General features: G+C 37.3%; 1 long non-coding RNA gene across 1 annotated transcript; it reads left to right on the top strand.

Annotated features, from left to right (window-relative positions):
• The first annotated feature begins 5,871 nt into the window (after nucleotides 1-5,871).
• Nucleotides 5,872-7,590, top strand: LOC125481954. Its single transcript, XR_007261506.1, has 2 exons — nucleotides 5,872-5,928; nucleotides 6,614-7,590. It is a non-coding gene; the product is annotated as an uncharacterized LOC125481954 (long non-coding RNA).
• Nucleotides 7,591-8,699: the final 1,109 nt, after the last annotated feature.

The raw sequence follows: 8,699 nt of genomic DNA, 5'->3' as shown, positions 1-8,699 counted from the left end.
CAAAGCAGACACCCATTTTAAAGTGTGACTATCTTTTTAATTTGGTCAAATCAAATTTTTGCTTTGTCTATTATAGGAGACTAAACCACGAGTCATGACCCCATTTTAAGCAATAAGGGTTTAGGAGTCTGAGGTAGAATGAAGTCCATGAAATGGAGGCTATGGATGCATTGTCCTGTGATTACATAAAAGAATATCAAAAGACAAAGGAATTCCTATGATTCAAGCAACATATCCCAAGAGAATGGCCCCATGAATGCATGCAAAACAGCTGCTGGAAAAGCTACTTCAAGCTGCTCCTCTCTTACTCCGACAGCTCTCCCAACAAGCCACACCTTCTGACAGATCAGAACACTCCACCCTGCTCTGACAGCTTTTTTGCCTGCCAACTCTCCCAACCCCATTCTAACTGGGTCACAGAAATTTTCAACCATTAACATGGAGTCACAGTTGAAGAAAGTTTGCCAGTCACTGCTCTATTAGTCTTGCTCACTGATAAAGGCCAAAGCTGGCAGGAAGTTGTGAAAAATTATTCAAAAGCAGCAGACTGGAAGATTGGGGCAATTAGCTTGCATCAGTGCTGGCAAGCTTTGCTCCAGCAATGCAGCAGAAAAACCTAAATTGCGGCACTAGGAGAAAAACACCCCTATGGGGCATCTTCAAAATGTCAACACAAAGGTAACCCAGTGTAACTGTGGACCCAAATGATCTGCACTTTTTATGAGACTAAACAAAATAACCTAGCACATCCACCTTCAGAGAAAATTACTCAGTTGCAACAGGATCGCATACATTTTTTCTTTCCACAAAAGGGAAAATATGAATTAAACTTTACAGTTGAATGTATGTATTAATTTTACTAACTTTAAAATTAATTAGATTTTAAGTAAGTAATTACTTAATCATTACTGAAGTCGATAGTCAAGTTTCATTTGGGTGCCAAAGTTATGTTTTCATAATAGAAATCAATCTAAAATACATTAATAAATGTCAACACATTGAAGGTAAATGATAAAATGGATGAAAACAATAAAATTCAAAACTGAACAACATAAAAATAACTGATATTCTGTTTAAAAAGAGGTTTAATGTGTCTATGCTATGACAGAACAACAGCATTGTAATGATGTGTACTATGGTGATCTGAATTGCTTTTGAAGAGCTATTCATGCCCACCAACCACCTAATAACTGCTTCAATCCTCACTAATGCTTAAATCCAATTATTGATCACATTACTTGAGGAGGAAATTGAGTCACAGAGGAAATAGACCCTTCGATCCAACTTGTCCATGCTGACCAGACGTCCCAATCTTAGTCCCTTTTGCCAATATTTGGCCTATACCCCTCTGAACGCTTCCTACTGATATACCCATCCGGGTGCTTTTTTTAAAAAAGTTGTAATCGTACGCACCTCCACCACTTCCTCTGGCAGCTCATTTCATACATGCACCACCCTCTGCGTGAAAAAGGTATCCCTCAGGTCTTGTTTAAATCTTTCCCCTCTCACCCCACACCTATGATCTCTAATTTTGGATTTCCCTCATCATTGGCTAGTCACCCTATCCACGCCTCTCATGATTTTACTAACCTCTACAAGGTCATGCCACAGCCTCCGAAGCTCCAGGGGGTAAAGCCCCAGCCTATGCAGCCTCCCCCTATAACAACTTAAACCCTCCAGTCATGGCAACATCCTTGTAAATCATTTTTGCACCCTCTCAAGTCAAGGCAACCCAAAATGGTATGCCTGGTAACAGAAGTTGACGGGCAAGGCAACCTGCTGTGACCATTTCGATAAGGTAATATCCAAGTCAAAACGGTTACAACAGCGGTAACAGATTAACAATCCAACTCTCTATTTACAGCACGCTGTTTTTTTATAGTGGCTAAAGTGATTCTTCCAAATCCACTTTGTTAATACATAGAGTTCATATCATTACACAAGCAATGAAAAGGCTCATGAGCCAAGGAGAAAATTTCAGCCTAGTTAAACTCCAGCAACACCTAGAAACAGGCAGGGCGTTAAGAACAATCTGTCTTCAACTGGTGTCTAAGCTCTGAGCTTTGGTAAATAGAATATATCCTGTCACGATGATACTATACAATCATACTTTCACATTGGTTGATTTGAGGCCTTTAAACATCAAAAATTTCCGAAGGTGTCAAATGCCTAGTTGGGCAAATACACAAGTAATAGGTTTCCCCTTAAAACAAGTTAAGGTTATTTTTCATTCAACGATCTAACAAGACAACTGACAGCATTATTTATTCTTTATAAATTAGTACTCACAATATTGAAACATTAAACTTACAACGGAATTGTAAGCAAGAATGAAACAAAACAAACACTCAACAGAAACATTTTGACAAAATGTTGTTTTTACATCTCTTACTTCCCAATAAAATTGTATACAAATAGTTCGAGAGGGTTGTGTCAACTCACAAATCAAAACATCAGTGTTCAAAATATCAGCACTTTTTGGAAAAACATGTCTGCCGTTTATGTTTTGATTTAACGAATGTAATACCACTGTGATTGTTTTCTTCCCTCTAATAACACAATCTAACTGGTTTCTTCAAAATTTGAATTTATCCAAGCTATCATTGTTGGAAAATGGCCAATATTATCTGTTTCAAATGTATCTTTGGGAATCATTTGTCCTTCGGATGTTATCAGAAGATAACATTTGTTTAAAAATAAAACCCAACAGAATAATAATGGAAGTAGGCACAGCCATACAAACATTTATTTTTAAACCCATGTCATAAGACAACACAATTTAGATAAATTCTATATCAATCAAAACAGGAAATGGATTAGAATAGCCAAATATTGTCAGCATCATAGAAAAGCATTGATTTAAGTGTCCACTCAGGTCATCAATATATTGGTATAGTGAATCAGTCATACCTCAATTAAATTACACTTTCTATCTAACATACAATTCACAATTAATCCAACATGCCAAGCCTAAAAATATTTTTATTAACATAACAATGTTAACAGTCTTCTATACAATGGGATTTGAACAGCTTGTTCAGAATAGTAACCTGGCAGCTCACTAAAAAGCTGACTGAAAAGCATTCCATGCAAATTATCACTATGATGCCATAATATGAACAGTCTTGAAGAGGGCATTGTTCTGCAGTATGGACAGCAAGCATATAAAGGTTTGTTCTGCATTTTGCATAGAACAATCATTTTATCTGAAATTATTTCTGCAAGCTTCAAATAAAGAAAACAATGGAATGAACATAATTTGCCAAGACAAATTCTACATTATTCCTTTATTACAGATTATGCACAAATATGATCAGGCATGAAAATGCCCACTCAGAAATATCAATATTTTCTAAACGCAATCATTATTGTATTTTGTATTTATATTTCAGAAGGTTCTGATGACTTTAGACCACAAAATTAGACTTTAGATCACAAAATTAGACTTTATCAAAGCATATATGAGTAAAAAGGTCAGATTATCAAAATACTCTATATCCTTGCCTATCATTACATATAATCAATATTAAAATATTAGTCATCTCCTGTGACATTTTATTTAGGTAGTCAAAGATGAACAGTCAGCCAGGTAAACGAGAACAAAAGGATTGGAGGTAACTGAACCAGGGTGCACAGACATAATTCAGTAGCTGATATGAAACCATACATTCTGGCCTTACTTTTTACATAATACTTTGTTTTTATATGATGTATAGTTGAAAAGAAAAAACATGCAACAAGAAATGATGTCCATTGGAACAATGAAGTTTCTTCTCAGTACAGGCTGAGGAACAAGGAAATATAAATCTGAATCATTACCATTCATTGAAGGCAATTTGTTTTGTGTAATCTTTAAATTTTTTTGCAGAGCTGCACATCCCGAATAAAAACTTAAAAAGGACCAAGTTGTGAGCACACTGCGCAGGAACATTCAGGTTATTGCACATGACACAACTCAGAGGGAAGATTCAAAGGTGCTGGGGGAGGTGGGGTGGAATCTTACTGCAGTGTAAGAAGTTCACATAGGCAGTTTGCACTATAAACATTGGAACTTATCATGAAAAGTTGCAAAAAGTATGGACAGATACAAAGTTTTAAGAAATACGCAAGTAGTTTAGAACTCCTCAATTTAAATAAAAATAATTTACAATGATACTGATACTGTAGAGAAAATTCAGATAATGTCTGCCAGAATACTATGTCATAAATTAACCCTGCAATGTAATTCACAAGAATTTAACATTTTTTTGTAAAGACAATGTTAAAAACTGAGGTTACTGTAATTATCCAATTTCATGTCATGTAATAATAGATTTTCAGTGATTAACACTACATAGTCACCCTACTAAAATATTTTTGCGTGTGCTGTTCCTCAGTAAACCTACAACCATTCAAAACTGGTTGCAAGTCACATGTAGCCTGACCACAACACTATGATAATGAAATGAAATTTCTTTGAATGAAATACTACAGTTACGTTGAATTAATAGTTGAGGTGATGACATTCGTGCAAATATTCACTGACATTATTTGTTGAATAAATGATCTTTTGCAAAGCATAATTGATGAAAAAGGGATTTTAAGATATTCTCATGAGGTGTCCTTATAACAACTTCTGGACATGTGAATTTGTCTGACATCCCTTCACAAAGTGCATTTTTTAAAAACATACATGTATACATACATATATAATTAACAACACTGCTAAATGGCCTACAAACTGTGCACTCTAAGGACATTATAAAATTGGCTCCTAATCTTTTACGACATCTGTCTCAAAGGTCACAAGCATTACACATTAAATATAACTGTGTAAAATTAAAAACTTCGCTACATAAGATGTCTGACACTAGGTCAGTGAAATCTGAATTATAAATAAATATCGTTCCTGTCAAATGACTGCGCATGCCTAGATCTCAGACTACAAATGCCTACGTGAGTTTGATTCTCGTCAACCTCCCACAGTAAAAGCATCAAAAAGGAAAAAGATAAAAATATAATTTATTCCATTAAGCTTCACTATTCTTATCCTGAATTGTATACAATTACGCTATCATAAGCAACTAGACATGCCGTAACTATTCTGTTTCCAAATTCTCATTCATCATCTTAAAAATGTTTACAACTTATTCCCGTTGTCATTTGTGGATAAATTCATAATGATGCATAAATCCGTGACCACTTCTCTCACTACTGGAACATAGCAACAGTGAAAAAACTTTTAAAATCTTAATTATAGTTACAAGTAAGGAAAGGATATAGGGGCAGAAGATAAACCTACTGCTACCAAAATCAGAATTGATTGAAAAAAAATGAATATTCGTTATTAAAACACGATTATACATAAATAACGAATAAATGTCATTATGTCGCATTTTTTAAAAAAATATAGTGCGGACAAGATGGGTAAACTTAGGTAATCCAAAGTCGCCGATCAAAATAAATAAATCACACTAAATAAATTAGTTTAAATTGCAGACAAGAAACAACACAGGTGCATATTTTTAAACGTGATGCTGGTGCTGACATCCAATCCCAAACTCCCTCAATCTGCCGTTAGAAATTTGGGAAATGATAAAACTCAACGTTACAAATGTAAATTAAGTCTGCGTTTCTCAGAAGTGGATGTTGAATAGATCAGGATAACAAAAAAAGTATGGAAAAAAAAATAACATTTTACGAGAAGCGGGGAAATGCTTCAGAATTTCCCTTAACGCCGTACAAAGAGACAGCGACAGGGGGCAAAGAAAGCTTTGTTTGAGGAACAATTTTCCTCGGCGTGAATCTCAAATCACAATGAGATGCGCAAGGAAAAACCGGAAAGCAATTAAAATAATCTACTATACATCTGGAGGGGCGGGGGGATCACATATTTTTCATCGTACATACAACCAGGAGGGGAAAGAAATCACAACAACCCAGCAAGAGGTGGGCAAGATGGGCCGCTGGCGCCCATCAGATGTGAGCCGTATTCCCATTACCAAAGCATCGATACTTGCGATTATTTACCCACTGTTCATACCTGTTGCGTCCTTTCGGCCGGGTTCTTCATGACCGCCTGTCTGAAGTTATTATCCACGTAAGACGCCATGGTTCCGACTCCCACCCGGTGCGGGCCTGTAAAATAATAGGGCCTCGAGTCGACTCGAGCCTCCCTCTACGGCAGCGCTACTTTCGTAATCCTCGGAGGGGAGAGACGCCTGGGAACGTCTGCACTCAGAACGCAGGCCCGAGACCGGCCTCAAGTAGAAGGAGCAACCACAGAGACGTCACCGCGATCAGAAGCTTCTCTCGGCTTCTGGAATGTGAACGCCAACCCGGCGCTACCCTGACAACCACCACTCTCCGCGCGGCACCCGCCGCTCCCACTCTGTACAAAGCAGCGACTCTTCGCAGCAACACCCAATTCTATCCAGCTCCTTGGGATGCTTCATAATCCATCGGATTATTTTAATAATTAAACCACAAATAATTTCGCCTCGTTGTCTTGTCCTGGACAGTTTCGGGAATAATCCAGAAAATAACAAGTACTTTCTAAATATGTGTTGTATAATCAAAGCGCTGTTTAAATGTCGATGTCAAATTCTTTCGTTGTTTGTTTAATTTCAATCAGATATGAACGACCTGGACTGGACGCTTTGTTTCATCACAAAGTGAAAATCTCCTGGAAACAGAAAGGAGATGGGGGAGGGACGAAAACTCCTGACAACTAAACTCTCGCTAAAAACTCGGCCAGAAACTCTCTACCGCCTCCTCACTCAGATCATCCAGAAAAAATGGTGCCTTAATTTGTTGTCTCCTCCCAAAGCAGCTAAGGGGCAACGGGAAAAACATACAGCACATGCCATAGAGATGACAGGATGTATCACGAGGTGCTGTGGTGTGTCTATATCTAACCATGGAATCGTTAAAATTAAAAGTGCAAAAGTTGGACGAGAAGAGGACAGACACGTTCATGCTTCTCGCCAAAGGTTAAACTGAGCATTATCGTTATGAAAACAGCGGATTTCAACATTTTCCATTTGTTTACGAAGTTTATATATATATAAATGAAACTCCAAAACGCTTATTTTTAAAAATACAAATAGCCAAACTGTTAGTGAAATTCAGAAATAATGATGAATTAAGAGGAATGAGTGTGGCACTATCAACAATAATGTTACAGTTCTAAGGAAAATCCATGCTCCAAACTACAAGGGAGCACAGGTTCAAGGTGAGAGGGGCAAATTTTTCACACAGATGGTGATGGGTGCCTGGAATGTACTGCCAGTGGAGGTGATGGGAGCAGGCACGTTAGTAACGTTTAAGGCGTATCTTGACAGACACATGAATGGAAGGTGAAAAGAGGGATTGGAATCGACGCAGGCTTGGTGGGCCAAAGGGCCTGTTTCTGTGCTGTATTGTATTGTATAAATGGTTCCATCACTGAATGTGTTTGTATTTAAATGAGGAACAGAGGGTGGGCTGTTGCATTCTTGACATTTTTTTAGAACTCCCAATAGTGAAAAAGAGATAGGTAAACAATTTAGTTGCCAGATTTCATTGAAAATGAAAAAAAAGTTAAATAAAATATTTTACTTTTGTCTTTTTTTCTCAATCCAATTTTCATTAAGTTTGCTTTCTGAAACTGATTTAACATAAAGTACAATATTGTAATGCCAGTTTCTGATTCAGATTCTGCTTATTGACAGTTTTTCAGCCTCATTTATTGAGTCGCTTGCCTGTTTACACAGCTTCTGTAGTAGCTCTGTAGTAAATGGGGGGAATTTTTGGCTCTTTTCATCTATCATTTGCTCAAGTGCAAAATCCCATTAAGAAGTCTACCTGCAACAGCAAAGAATGGTCATTGCCAATCATTTGCTGCTGACTACAAAGTATAAGCCTTTATCATACATCAGTTCCTACTCTAATTTGTTTTTTTGATGGAAACTCAAAGTCGTGAAGCTCCTGTTCTCAATAAAAACAAAAAGAACTACGGATGCTGTAAATCAGGAACAAAAACAGAAGTTGCTGGACAAGCTCAGCAGGCCTGGCAGCATCTGTGAAGATAAAATCAGAGTTAACATTTCAGGTCCAGTGACCCTTCCTCAGAACTGATGGTAGCTGGGAAAACATTGGTTTATATGCAAAAAATAGGGAGGGGAATGGGATAGGGAGTAAGTCATAGGATAGAGCCCAAAGAGAGAGAAGAGCAGTTGGATAGACAAAGGAGTTGATCACAATCTGGCTGGGAGGGTGAACCTGCTAGGTTCTCCTCTCTCAATTTTCAAATGGTCAATGATCCAGGGGTGACAAACAAAACACCTCAAAAACACACTAAAGTTTTTGAAGCACGGTGCATTGACCTTAATAAATAGGAGTTGATTACTATGAATTATTCAGAATGATGACAACTTACCTATCACGTTCCATCACGCCCCGAGCACCCACATCTTAATTATCTTGAAAACTGTGTGTTCATGTTAAAAGAAATACAGGCTAAAAATTTATACCAATTCCATGTTTATACAAAGGCTACAAGATATAGGAGCAAAATTAGGTCTGCTCCATCATTCAATCATGACTGATACTGGGCACGACAGTAATCATCCTCAAATTGAGGGACAGTTTAAATCACTGAAAGTAGCTCTTTCCTAGCTGACCAGCCTTACATTTGATATTTCCTGGCCTTATTCCATAACTAATCTAAACTGAATCAT

Source organism: Rhincodon typus, unplaced genomic scaffold (genome assembly GCF_021869965.1).
Source record: "Rhincodon typus isolate 14 unplaced genomic scaffold, sRhiTyp1.1 hic_rhity00004515, whole genome shotgun sequence".
NCBI classification, from domain to species: Eukaryota; Metazoa; Chordata; class Chondrichthyes; order Orectolobiformes; family Rhincodontidae; genus Rhincodon; species Rhincodon typus.
Note: the sequence above shows the minus strand (reverse complement) of the source record. Positions and strands in the feature narration are given on the sequence as shown.